Raw genomic sequence first — 12,559 nt, 5'->3', positions numbered from 1 at the left:
GAAAATGTATGTAATTTAGTAGGTAGTAATAGTATTTGGCACTTTATTGATTTCACAAGGTCATTTTAGACACATGATTTCTAAGTCAGCCGAAAATGAGATAGTACAAATTTCAGGATTTAAAATGGATTACGTGTGCTGCTGAAATTTCAAATGCTTAACACCTTCAATGCTACAGGAGATTTTCCTCCTGTGCTGAATGATCTGTAAATCCATTGTCCATGACGAGCTCAGCTCGTCATAAGCACACGACAAGTGTACTGCACGAAGAGCTGAGCTCGTCATGAGCATGGAAGGGGTTAAAACATCAATTTGTTATTAAACTCTACAAATTTGATTGCTAATATATGTAACCATATTAATACATAGAGTGTAGGTCAGTGTACGTCCACATTTGTTTAGCTGATTTTAAGACAGAGTATAGCAGAGCCTGGATAGCTCAGTCGGTAGAGCATCAGACTTTTAATCTGAGGGTCCAGGGTTCAAGTCCCTGTTCAGGCGGTTGCTTCCTTTAAAGAAAAATTACTCTAATTGGATGCTCTTTTTGTGTTCCCCTGCATGACGAATAAGATATTCCATTACTAAAATTGCAAAAAAGTCTTTCATGGAGTTGTGAAATGCACATCTGCCTCATATATCATGTGCCATTTGACTAAACTTAAGTCGTACGTAGACTTACCTAAGGTATCATGTAACTTGAGACGGTGAATATAATTTCCCCAATTCAATATTCAAAATAAATCCATGGTTATAGTATCAAATGAACTTTATAAAGCTGATCAACATTATTTCATTTCAGAATATCTCTGCACCTAATCAGAGCGTATTGGCTCTGTGGCGCAATGGATAGCGCATTGGACTTCTAGGTGAATGTAAAAAAGATATTCAAAGGTTGTGGGTTCGAATCCCATCAGAGTCAGTTTTATCCCTATTTATTTCATAACTGTTTAAAAGAGTAATAAACAGTGCATGCATGCTTCTGCTTCACCAAAAAGGGCAGTGAAAGGAAGTCTATTTTAAATAGATACTATTCAAATTACGCAATCTTTGCAGAAGAGGAAATTGGCAGCTGTACTTATGAAAATGTAATTTACTCAGAAGTAAGATTTTGGGCCCTTCCTTAATTTGACAATGTCAATAAAAACATATGACTTCTAAGTCAGCAAAAAAAATGAGATAGTAGCAATTTCAGGACTTACAATAAGGTTAAATTTACTGAAGAGATTTCAAATGCTTGAAGTACCAATTCATTATTATATTCCGCGTATTCAGTACTTAATACCGGCAACCATCTTAAGAAATGTAGTGATAGTTGGGACACTTCCAAATGTTGATAAGGTCATTTTGTGGAGCGGCCTCTCCGAGCCTGGATAGCTCAGTCGGGAGAGCATCAGTCTTTTAATCTGAGGGCCCAGGGTTCAAGTCCCTGTTCAGGCGGCTTGGTTAAAGAAAAGGTATATCAATTGCATACTCTTTTCAGGATCCAATGAATGGGGAGTCCTATTAGAGATGTTTCAAAAAAGTCTTAATCAAGTCATTACATACCCATCTGTCTTCTACATTCTTTGACAAGGGTTAAGAAGACTTACCCAAACTGTATCATGTAGTTTGTTGATTATCTTTTACCCAATTCAATGTTCAAAATGTAAGGTAGTGTCCGATTAACTTGATAAAGTTGGTCAACAGCTGATAGGTCATCTTTTTATTTGTGAATCTCTGATCACCGTGTTGAATCAGGTCGGATCTCTAGTGCAATGGATAGCGGCTTGGAGTCCTAGACGAATGTAGCAAAAGCATTCAAAGGCTTTGTGTTCAAACACCAGCTGGGTCAATTTTATCCCTCCTCTTATTTTATAACTAATTGAAACAGTAACAAGCAATGCCTGCGTCTGCATCACCAGAAACATTTACCAAAATGGCAGTGAAAGAAAGTCTACTTAAACAGAGACTGTTTGCTTTGAAAACATTGCATAATCTATGCCCAAGAGGAAGTTCCCAAAGAAACTGCTGAAAATGTATGTAATTTAGTAGGTAGTAATAGTATTTGGCACTTTATTGATTTCACAAGGTCATTTTAGACACATGATTTCTAAGTCAGCCGAAAATGAGATAGTACAAATTTCAGGATTTAAAATGGATTACGTGTGCTGCTGAAATTTCAAATGCTTAACACCTTCAATGCTACAGGAGATTTTCCTCCTGTGCTGAATGATCTGTAAATCCATTGTCCATGATGAGCTCAGCTCGTCATAAGCACACGACAAGTGTACTGCACGAAGAGCTGAGCTCGTCATGAGCATGGAAGGGGTTAAAACATCAATTTGTTATTAAACTCTACAAATTTGATTGCTAATATATGTAACCATATTAATACATAGAGTGTAGGTCAGTGTACGTCCACATTTGTTTAGCTGATTTTAAGACAGAGTATAGCAGAGCCTGGATAGCTCAGTCGGTAGAGCATCAGACTTTTAATCTGAGGGTCCAGGGTTCAAGTCCCTGTTCAGGCGGTTGCTTCCTTTAAAGAAATATTACTCTAATTGGATGCTCTTTTTGTGTTCCCCTGCATGACGAATAAGATATTCCATTACTAAAATTGCAAAAAAGTCTTTCATGGAGTTGTGAAATGCACATCTGCCTCATATATCATGTGCCATTTGACTAAACTTAAGTCGTACGTAGACTTACCTAAGGTATCATGTAACTTGAGACGGTGAATATAATTTCCCCAATTCAATATTCAAAATAAATCCATGGTTATAGTATCAAATGAACTTTATAAAGCTGATCAACATTATTTCATTTCAGAATATCTCTGCACCTAATCAGAGCGTATTGGCTCTGTGGCGCAATGGATAGCGCATTGGACTTCTAGGTGAATGTAAAAAAGATATTCAAAGGTTGTGGGTTCGAATCCCATCAGAGTCAGTTTTATCCCTATTTATTTCATAACTGTTTAAAAGAGTAATAAACAGTGCATGCATGCTTCTGCTTCACCAAAAAGGGCAGTGAAAGGAAGTCTATTTTAAATAGATACTATTCAAATTACGCAATCTTTGCAGAAGAGGAAATTGGCAGCTGTACTTATGAAAATGTAATTTACTCAGAAGTAAGATTTTGGGCCCTTCCTTAATTTGACAATGTCAATAAAAACATATGACTTCTAAGTCAGCAAAAAAAATGAGATAGTAGCAATTTCAGGACTTACAATAAGGTTAAATTTACTGAAGAGATTTCAAATGCTTGAAGTACCAATTCATTATTATATTCCGCGTATTCAGTACTTAATACCGGCAACCATCTTAAGAAATGTAGTGATAGTTGGGACACTTCCAAATGTTGATAAGGTCATTTTGTGGAGCGGCCTCTCCGAGCCTGGATAGCTCAGTCGGGAGAGCATCAGTCTTTTAATCTGAGGGCCCAGGGTTCAAGTCCCTGTTCAGGCGGCTTGGTTAAAGAAAAGGTATATCAATTGCATACTCTTTTCAGGATCCAATGAATGGGGAGTCCTATTAGAGATGTTTCAAAAAAGTCTTAATCAAGTCATTACATACCCATCTGTCTTCTACATTCTTTGACAAGGGTTAAGAAGACTTACCCAAACTGTATCATGTAGTTTGTTGATTATCTTTTACCCAATTCAATGTTCAAAATGTAAGGTAGTGTCCGATTAACTTGATAAAGTTGGTCAACAGCTGATAGGTCATCTTTTTATTTGTGAATCTCTGATCACCGTGTTGAATCAGGTCGGATCTCTAGTGCAATGGATAGCGGCTTGGAGTCCTAGACGAATGTAGCAAAAGCATTCAAAGGCTTTGTGTTCAAACACCAGTTGGGTCAATTTTATCCCTCCTCTTATTTTATAACTAATTGAAACAGTAACAAGCAATGCCTGCGTCTGCATCACCAGAAACATTTACCAAAATGGCAGTGAAAGAAAGTCTACTTAAACAGAGACTGTTTGCTTTGAAAACATTGCATAATCTATGCCCAAGAGGAAGTTCCCAAAGAAACTGCTGAAAATGTATGTAATTTAGTAGGTAGTAATAGTATTTGGCACTTTATTGATTTCACAAGGTCATTTTAGACACATGATTTCTAAGTCAGCCGAAAATGAGATAGTACAAATTTCAGGATTTAAAATGGATTACGTGTGCTGCTGAAATTTCAAATGCTTAACACCTTCAATGCTACAGGAGATTTTCCTCCTGTGCTGAATGATCTGTAAATCCATTGTCCATGACGAGCTCAGCTCGTCATAAGCACACGACAAGTGTACTGCACGAAGAGCTGAGCTCGTCATGAGCATGGAAGGGGTTAAAACATCAATTTGTTATTAAACTCTACAAATTTGATTGCTAATATATGTAACCATATTAATACATAGAGTGTAGGTCAGTGTACGTCCACATTTGTTTAGCTGATTTTAAGACAGAGTATAGCAGAGCCTGGATAGCTCAGTCGGTAGAGCATCAGACTTTTAATCTGAGGGTCCAGGGTTCAAGTCCCTGTTCAGGCGGTTGCTTCCTTTAAAGAAATATTACTCTAATTGGATGCTCTTTTTGTGTTCCCCTGCATGACGAATAAGATATTCCATTACTAAAATTGCAAAAAAGTCTTTCATGGAGTTGTGAAATGCACATCTGCCTCATATATCATGTGCCATTTGACTAAACTTAAGTCGTACGTAGACTTACCTAAGGTATCATGTAACTTGAGACGGTGAATATAATTTCCCCAATTCAATATTCAAAATAAATCCATGGTTATAGTATCAAATGAACTTTATAAAGCTGATCAACATTATTTCATTTCAGAATATCTCTGCACCTAATCAGAGCGTATTGGCTCTGTGGCGCAATGGATAGCGCATTGGACTTCTAGGTGAATGTAAAAAAGATATTCAAAGGTTGTGGGTTCGAATCCCATCAGAGTCAGTTTTATCCCTATTTATTTCATAACTGTTTAAAAGAGTAATAAACAGTGCATGCATGCTTCTGCTTCACCAAAAAGGGCAGTGAAAGGAAGTCTATTTTAAATAGATACTATTCAAATTACGCAATCTTTGCAGAAGAGGAAATTGGCAGCTGTACTTATGAAAATGTAATTTACTCAGAAGTAAGATTTTGGGCCCTTCCTTAATTTGACAATGTCAATAAAAACATATGACTTCTAAGTCAGCAAAAAAAATGAGATAGTAGCAATTTCAGGACTTACAATAAGGTTAAATTTACTGAAGAGATTTCAAATGCTTGAAGTACCAATTCATTATTATATTCCGCGTATTCAGTACTTAATACCGGCAACCATCTTAAGAAATGTAGTGATAGTTGGGACACTTCCAAATGTTGATAAGGTCATTTTGTGGAGCGGCCTCTCCGAGCCTGGATAGCTCAGTCGGGAGAGCATCAGTCTTTTAATCTGAGGGCCCAGGGTTCAAGTCCCTGTTCAGGCGGCTTGGTTAAAGAAAAGGTATATCAATTGCATACTCTTTTCAGGATCCAATGAATGGGGAGTCCTATTAGAGATGTTTCAAAAAAGTCTTAATCAAGTCATTACATACCCATCTGTCTTCTACATTCTTTGACAAGGGTTAAGAAGACTTACCCAAACTGTATCATGTAGTTTGTTGATTATCTTTTACCCAATTCAATGTTCAAAATGTAAGGTAGTGTCCGATTAACTTGATAAAGTTGGTCAACAGCTGATAGGTCATCTTTTTATTTGTGAATCTCTGATCACCGTGTTGAATCAGGTCGGATCTCTAGTGCAATGGATAGCGGCTTGGAGTCCTAGACGAATGTAGCAAAAGCATTCAAAGGCTTTGTGTTCAAACACCAGTTGGGTCAATTTTATCCCTCCTCTTATTTTATAACTAATTGAAACAGTAACAAGCAATGCCTGCGTCTGCATCACCAGAAACATTTACCAAAATGGCAGTGAAAGAAAGTCTACTTAAACAGAGACTGTTTGCTTTGAAAACATTGCATAATCTATGCCCAAGAGGAAGTTCCCAAAGAAACTGCTGAAAATGTATGTAATTTAGTAGGTAGTAATAGTATTTGGCACTTTATTGATTTCACAAGGTCATTTTAGACACATGATTTCTAAGTCAGCCGAAAATGAGATAGTACAAATTTCAGGATTTAAAATGGATTACGTGTGCTGCTGAAATTTCAAATGCTTAACACCTTCAATGCTACAGGAGATTTTCCTCCTGTGCTGAATGATCTGTAAATCCATTGTCCATGACGAGCTCAGCTCGTCATAAGCACACGACAAGTGTACTGCACGAAGAGCTGAGCTCGTCATGAGCATGGAAGGGGTTAAAACATCAATTTGTTATTAAACTCTACAAATTTGATTGCTAATATATGTAACCATATTAATACATAGAGTGTAGGTCAGTGTACGTCCACATTTGTTTAGCTGATTTTAAGACAGAGTATAGCAGAGCCTGGATAGCTCAGTCGGTAGAGCATCAGACTTTTAATCTGAGGGTCCAGGGTTCAAGTCCCTGTTCAGGCGGTTGCTTCCTTTAAAGAAAAATTACTCTAATTGGATGCTCTTTTTGTGTTCCCCTGCATGACGAATAAGATATTCCATTACTAAAATTGCAAAAAAGTCTTTCATGGAGTTGTGAAATGCACATCTGCCTCATATATCATGTGCCATTTGACTAAACTTAAGTCGTACGTAGACTTACCTAAGGTATCATGTAACTTGAGACGGTGAATATAATTTCCCCAATTCAATATTCAAAATAAATCCATGGTTATAGTATCAAATGAACTTTATAAAGCTGATCAACATTATTTCATTTCAGAATATCTCTGCACCTAATCAGAGCGTATTGGCTCTGTGGCGCAATGGATAGCGCATTGGACTTCTAGGTGAATGTAAAAAAGATATTCAAAGGTTGTGGGTTCGAATCCCATCAGAGTCAGTTTTATCCCTATTTATTTCATAACTGTTTAAAAGAGTAATAAACAGTGCATGCATGCTTCTGCTTCACCAAAAAGGGCAGTGAAAGGAAGTCTATTTTAAATAGATACTATTCAAATTACGCAATCTTTGCAGAAGAGGAAATTGGCAGCTGTACTTATGAAAATGTAATTTACTCAGAAGTAAGATTTTGGGCCCTTCCTTAATTTGACAATGTCAATAAAAACATATGACTTCTAAGTCAGCAAAAAAAATGAGATAGTAGCAATTTCAGGACTTACAATAAGGTTAAATTTACTGAAGAGATTTCAAATGCTTGAAGTACCAATTCATTATTATATTCCGCGTATTCAGTACTTAATACCGGCAACCATCTTAAGAAATGTAGTGATAGTTGGGACACTTCCAAATGTTGATAAGGTCATTTTGTGGAGCGGCCTCTCCGAGCCTGGATAGCTCAGTCGGGAGAGCATCAGTCTTTTAATCTGAGGGCCCAGGGTTCAAGTCCCTGTTCAGGCGGCTTGGTTAAAGAAAAGGTATATCAATTGCATACTCTTTTCAGGATCCAATGAATGGGGAGTCCTATTAGAGATGTTTCAAAAAAGTCTTAATCAAGTCATTACATACCCATCTGTCTTCTACATTCTTTGACAAGGGTTAAGAAGACTTACCCAAACTGTATCATGTAGTTTGTTGATTATCTTTTACCCAATTCAATGTTCAAAATGTAAGGTAGTGTCCGATTAACTTGATAAAGTTGGTCAACAGCTGATAGGTCATCTTTTTATTTGTGAATCTCTGATCACCGTGTTGAATCAGGTCGGATCTCTAGTGCAATGGATAGCGGCTTGGAGTCCTAGACGAATGTAGCAAAAGCATTCAAAGGCTTTGTGTTCAAACACCAGCTGGGTCAATTTTATCCCTCCTCTTATTTTATAACTAATTGAAACAGTAACAAGCAATGCCTGCGTCTGCATCACCAGAAACATTTACCAAAATGGCAGTGAAAGAAAGTCTACTTAAACAGAGACTGTTTGCTTTGAAAACATTGCATAATCTATGCCCAAGAGGAAGTTCCCAAAGAAACTGCTGAAAATGTATGTAATTTAGTAGGTAGTAATAGTATTTGGCACTTTATTGATTTCACAAGGTCATTTTAGACACATGATTTCTAAGTCAGCCGAAAATGAGATAGTACAAATTTCAGGATTTAAAATGGATTACGTGTGCTGCTGAAATTTCAAATGCTTAACACCTTCAATGCTACAGGAGATTTTCCTCCTGTGCTGAATGATCTGTAAATCCATTGTCCATGACGAGCTCAGCTCGTCATAAGCACACGACAAGTGTACTGCACGAAGAGCTGAGCTCGTCATGAGCATGGAAGGGGTTAAAACATCAATTTGTTATTAAACTCTACAAATTTGATTGCTAATATATGTAACCATATTAATACATAGAGTGTAGGTCAGTGTACGTCCACATTTGTTTAGCTGATTTTAAGACAGAGTATAGCAGAGCCTGGATAGCTCAGTCGGTAGAGCATCAGACTTTTAATCTGAGGGTCCAGGGTTCAAGTCCCTGTTCAGGCGGTTGCTTCCTTTAAAGAAATATTACTCTAATTGGATGCTCTTTTTGTGTTCCCCTGCATGACGAATAAGATATTCCATTACTAAAATTGCAAAAAAGTCTTTCATGGAGTTGTGAAATGCACATCTGCCTCATATATCATGTGCCATTTGACTAAACTTAAGTCGTACGTAGACTTACCTAAGGTATCATGTAACTTGAGACGGTGAATATAATTTCCCCAATTCAATATTCAAAATAAATCCATGGTTATAGTATCAAATGAACTTTATAAAGCTGATCAACATTATTTCATTTCAGAATATCTCTGCACCTAATCAGAGCGTATTGGCTCTGTGGCGCAATGGATAGCGCATTGGACTTCTAGGTGAATGTAAAAAAGATATTCAAAGGTTGTGGGTTCGAATCCCATCAGAGTCAGTTTTATCCCTATTTATTTCATAACTGTTTAAAAGAGTAATAAACAGTGCATGCATGCTTCTGCTTCACCAAAAAGGGCAGTGAAAGGAAGTCTATTTTAAATAGATACTATTCAAATTACGCAATCTTTGCAGAAGAGGAAATTGGCAGCTGTACTTATGAAAATGTAATTTACTCAGAAGTAAGATTTTGGGCCCTTCCTTAATTTGACAATGTCAATAAAAACATATGACTTCTAAGTCAGCAAAAAAAATGAGATAGTAGCAATTTCAGGACTTACAATAAGGTTAAATTTACTGAAGAGATTTCAAATGCTTGAAGTACCAATTCATTATTATATTCCGCGTATTCAGTACTTAATACCGGCAACCATCTTAAGAAATGTAGTGATAGTTGGGACACTTCCAAATGTTGATAAGGTCATTTTGTGGAGCGGCCTCTCCGAGCCTGGATAGCTCAGTCGGGAGAGCATCAGTCTTTTAATCTGAGGGCCCAGGGTTCAAGTCCCTGTTCAGGCGGCTTGGTTAAAGAAAAGGTATATCAATTGCATACTCTTTTCAGGATCCAATGAATGGGGAGTCCTATTAGAGATGTTTCAAAAAAGTCTTAATCAAGTCATTACATACCCATCTGTCTTCTACATTCTTTGACAAGGGTTAAGAAGACTTACCCAAACTGTATCATGTAGTTTGTTGATTATCTTTTACCCAATTCAATGTTCAAAATGTAAGGTAGTGTCCGATTAACTTGATAAAGTTGGTCAACAGCTGATAGGTCATCTTTTTATTTGTGAATCTCTGATCACCGTGTTGAATCAGGTCGGATCTCTAGTGCAATGGATAGCGGCTTGGAGTCCTAGACGAATGTAGCAAAAGCATTCAAAGGCTTTGTGTTCAAACACCAGTTGGGTCAATTTTATCCCTCCTCTTATTTTATAACTAATTGAAACAGTAACAAGCAATGCCTGCGTCTGCATCACCAGAAACATTTACCAAAATGGCAGTGAAAGAAAGTCTACTTAAACAGAGACTGTTTGCTTTGAAAACATTGCATAATCTATGCCCAAGAGGAAGTTCCCAAAGAAACTGCTGAAAATGTATGTAATTTAGTAGGTAGTAATAGTATTTGGCACTTTATTGATTTCACAAGGTCATTTTAGACACATGATTTCTAAGTCAGCCGAAAATGAGATAGTACAAATTTCAGGATTTAAAATGGATTACGTGTGCTGCTGAAATTTCAAATGCTTAACACCTTCAATGCTACAGGAGATTTTCCTCCTGTGCTGAATGATCTGTAAATCCATTGTCCATGACGAGCTCAGCTCGTCATAAGCACACGACAAGTGTACTGCACGAAGAGCTGAGCTCGTCATGAGCATGGAAGGGGTTAAAACATCAATTTGTTATTAAACTCTACAAATTTGATTGCTAATATATGTAACCATATTAATACATAGAGTGTAGGTCAGTGTACGTCCACATTTGTTTAGCTGATTTTAAGACAGAGTATAGCAGAGCCTGGATAGCTCAGTCGGTAGAGCATCAGACTTTTAATCTGAGGGTCCAGGGTTCAAGTCCCTGTTCAGGCGGTTGCTTCCTTTAAAGAAAAATTACTCTAATTGGATGCTCTTTTTGTGTTCCCCTGCATGACGAATAAGATATTCCATTACTAAAATTGCAAAAAAGTCTTTCATGGAGTTGTGAAATGCACATCTGCCTCATATATCATGTGCCATTTGACTAAACTTAAGTCGTACGTAGACTTACCTAAGGTATCATGTAACTTGAGACGGTGAATATAATTTCCCCAATTCAATATTCAAAATAAATCCATGGTTATAGTATCAAATGAACTTTATAAAGCTGATCAACATTATTTCATTTCAGAATATCTCTGCACCTAATCAGAGCGTATTGGCTCTGTGGCGCAATGGATAGCGCATTGGACTTCTAGGTGAATGTAAAAAAGATATTCAAAGGTTGTGGGTTCGAATCCCATCAGAGTCAGTTTTATCCCTATTTATTTCATAACTGTTTAAAAGAGTAATAAACAGTGCATGCATGCTTCTGCTTCACCAAAAAGGGCAGTGAAAGGAAGTCTATTTTAAATAGATACTATTCAAATTACGCAATCTTTGCAGAAGAGGAAATTGGCAGCTGTACTTATGAAAATGTAATTTACTCAGAAGTAAGATTTTGGGCCCTTCCTTAATTTGACAATGTCAATAAAAACATATGACTTCTAAGTCAGCAAAAAAAATGAGATAGTAGCAATTTCAGGACTTACAATAAGGTTAAATTTACTGAAGAGATTTCAAATGCTTGAAGTACCAATTCATTATTATATTCCGCGTATTCAGTACTTAATACCGGCAACCATCTTAAGAAATGTAGTGATAGTTGGGACACTTCCAAATGTTGATAAGGTCATTTTGTGGAGCGGCCTCTCCGAGCCTGGATAGCTCAGTCGGGAGAGCATCAGTCTTTTAATCTGAGGGCCCAGGGTTCAAGTCCCTGTTCAGGCGGCTTGGTTAAAGAAAAGGTATATCAATTGCATACTCTTTTCAGGATCCAATGAATGGGGAGTCCTATTAGAGATGTTTCAAAAAAGTCTTAATCAAGTCATTACATACCCATCTGTCTTCTACATTCTTTGACAAGGGTTAAGAAGACTTACCCAAACTGTATCATGTAGTTTGTTGATTATCTTTTACCCAATTCAATGTTCAAAATGTAAGGTAGTGTCCGATTAACTTGATAAAGTTGGTCAACAGCTGATAGGTCATCTTTTTATTTGTGAATCTCTGATCACCGTGTTGAATCAGGTCGGATCTCTAGTGCAATGGATAGCGGCTTGGAGTCCTAGACGAATGTAGCAAAAGCATTCAAAGGCTTTGTGTTCAAACACCAGCTGGGTCAATTTTATCCCTCCTCTTATTTTATAACTAATTGAAACAGTAACAAGCAATGCCTGCGTCTGCATCACCAGAAACATTTACCAAAATGGCAGTGAAAGAAAGTCTACTTAAACAGAGACTGTTTGCTTTGAAAACATTGCATAATCTATGCCCAAGAGGAAGTTCCCAAAGAAACTGCTGAAAATTTATGTAATTTAGTAGGTAGTAATAGTATTTGGCACTTTATTGATTTCACAAGGTCATTTTAGACACATGATTTCTAAGTCAGCCGAAAAGGAGATAGTACAAATTTCAGGATTTAAAATGGATTACGTGTGCTGCTGAAATTTCAAATGCTTAACACCTTCAATGCTACAGGAGATTTTCCTCCTGTGCTGAATGATCTGTAAATCCATTGTCCATGACGAGCTCAGCTCGTCATAAGCACACGACAAGTGTACTGCACGAAGAGCTGAGCTCGTCATGAGCATGGAAGGGGTTAAAACATCAATTTGTTATTAAACTCTACAAATTTGATTGCTAATATATGTAACCATATTAATACATAGAGTGTAGGTCAGTGTACGTCCACATTTGTTTAGCTGATTTTAAGACAGAGTATAGCAGAGCCTGGATAGCTCAGTCGGTAGAGCATCAGACTTTTAATCTGAGGGTCCAGGGTTCAAGTCCCTGTTCAGGCGGTTG

At 37.2% G+C, this 12,559-nt stretch overlaps 13 non-coding genes across 13 annotated transcripts; all 13 read left to right on the top strand.

Moving 5' to 3' along the window:
- The first annotated feature begins 428 nt into the window (after positions 1 to 428).
- Positions 429 to 501, top strand: TRNAK-UUU (transfer RNA lysine (anticodon UUU)). Its single transcript has one exon. It is a non-coding gene; the product is annotated as a tRNA-Lys (tRNA).
- Positions 502 to 828: 327 nt separating this feature from the next.
- On the top strand, positions 829 to 919 carry TRNAR-UCU (transfer RNA arginine (anticodon UCU)). Its single transcript is given in 2 exon segments — positions 829 to 865; positions 884 to 919. It is a non-coding gene; the product is annotated as a tRNA-Arg (tRNA).
- A 1,518-nt stretch (positions 920 to 2,437) lies between these two features.
- On the top strand, positions 2,438 to 2,510 carry TRNAK-UUU (transfer RNA lysine (anticodon UUU)). The gene has a single exon. It is a non-coding gene; the product is annotated as a tRNA-Lys (tRNA).
- Positions 2,511 to 2,837: 327 nt separating this feature from the next.
- Positions 2,838 to 2,928, top strand: TRNAR-UCU (transfer RNA arginine (anticodon UCU)). The gene is given in 2 exon segments: positions 2,838 to 2,874; positions 2,893 to 2,928. It is a non-coding gene; the product is annotated as a tRNA-Arg (tRNA).
- A 1,518-nt stretch (positions 2,929 to 4,446) lies between these two features.
- TRNAK-UUU (transfer RNA lysine (anticodon UUU)) lies at positions 4,447 to 4,519 on the top strand. The gene has a single exon. It is a non-coding gene; the product is annotated as a tRNA-Lys (tRNA).
- Positions 4,520 to 4,846: 327 nt separating this feature from the next.
- On the top strand, positions 4,847 to 4,937 carry TRNAR-UCU (transfer RNA arginine (anticodon UCU)). The gene is given in 2 exon segments: positions 4,847 to 4,883; positions 4,902 to 4,937. It is a non-coding gene; the product is annotated as a tRNA-Arg (tRNA).
- Positions 4,938 to 6,455: 1,518 nt separating this feature from the next.
- Positions 6,456 to 6,528, top strand: TRNAK-UUU (transfer RNA lysine (anticodon UUU)). The gene has a single exon. It is a non-coding gene; the product is annotated as a tRNA-Lys (tRNA).
- Positions 6,529 to 6,855: 327 nt separating this feature from the next.
- TRNAR-UCU (transfer RNA arginine (anticodon UCU)) lies at positions 6,856 to 6,946 on the top strand. Its single transcript is given in 2 exon segments — positions 6,856 to 6,892; positions 6,911 to 6,946. It is a non-coding gene; the product is annotated as a tRNA-Arg (tRNA).
- A 1,518-nt stretch (positions 6,947 to 8,464) lies between these two features.
- Positions 8,465 to 8,537, top strand: TRNAK-UUU (transfer RNA lysine (anticodon UUU)). Its single transcript has one exon. It is a non-coding gene; the product is annotated as a tRNA-Lys (tRNA).
- Positions 8,538 to 8,864: 327 nt separating this feature from the next.
- TRNAR-UCU (transfer RNA arginine (anticodon UCU)) lies at positions 8,865 to 8,955 on the top strand. The gene is given in 2 exon segments: positions 8,865 to 8,901; positions 8,920 to 8,955. It is a non-coding gene; the product is annotated as a tRNA-Arg (tRNA).
- Positions 8,956 to 10,473: 1,518 nt separating this feature from the next.
- TRNAK-UUU (transfer RNA lysine (anticodon UUU)) lies at positions 10,474 to 10,546 on the top strand. Its single transcript has one exon. It is a non-coding gene; the product is annotated as a tRNA-Lys (tRNA).
- Positions 10,547 to 10,873: 327 nt separating this feature from the next.
- On the top strand, positions 10,874 to 10,964 carry TRNAR-UCU (transfer RNA arginine (anticodon UCU)). Its single transcript is given in 2 exon segments — positions 10,874 to 10,910; positions 10,929 to 10,964. It is a non-coding gene; the product is annotated as a tRNA-Arg (tRNA).
- A 1,518-nt stretch (positions 10,965 to 12,482) lies between these two features.
- On the top strand, positions 12,483 to 12,555 carry TRNAK-UUU (transfer RNA lysine (anticodon UUU)). The gene has a single exon. It is a non-coding gene; the product is annotated as a tRNA-Lys (tRNA).
- The last annotated feature ends 4 nt before the right edge of the window (positions 12,556 to 12,559 follow it).

Source organism: Lissotriton helveticus, chromosome 1_1 (genome assembly GCF_964261635.1).
Source record: "Lissotriton helveticus chromosome 1_1, aLisHel1.1, whole genome shotgun sequence".
In the NCBI taxonomy this organism is placed as follows: Eukaryota; Metazoa; Chordata; class Amphibia; order Caudata; family Salamandridae; genus Lissotriton; species Lissotriton helveticus.
Note: the sequence above shows the minus strand (reverse complement) of the source record. Positions and strands in the feature narration are given on the sequence as shown.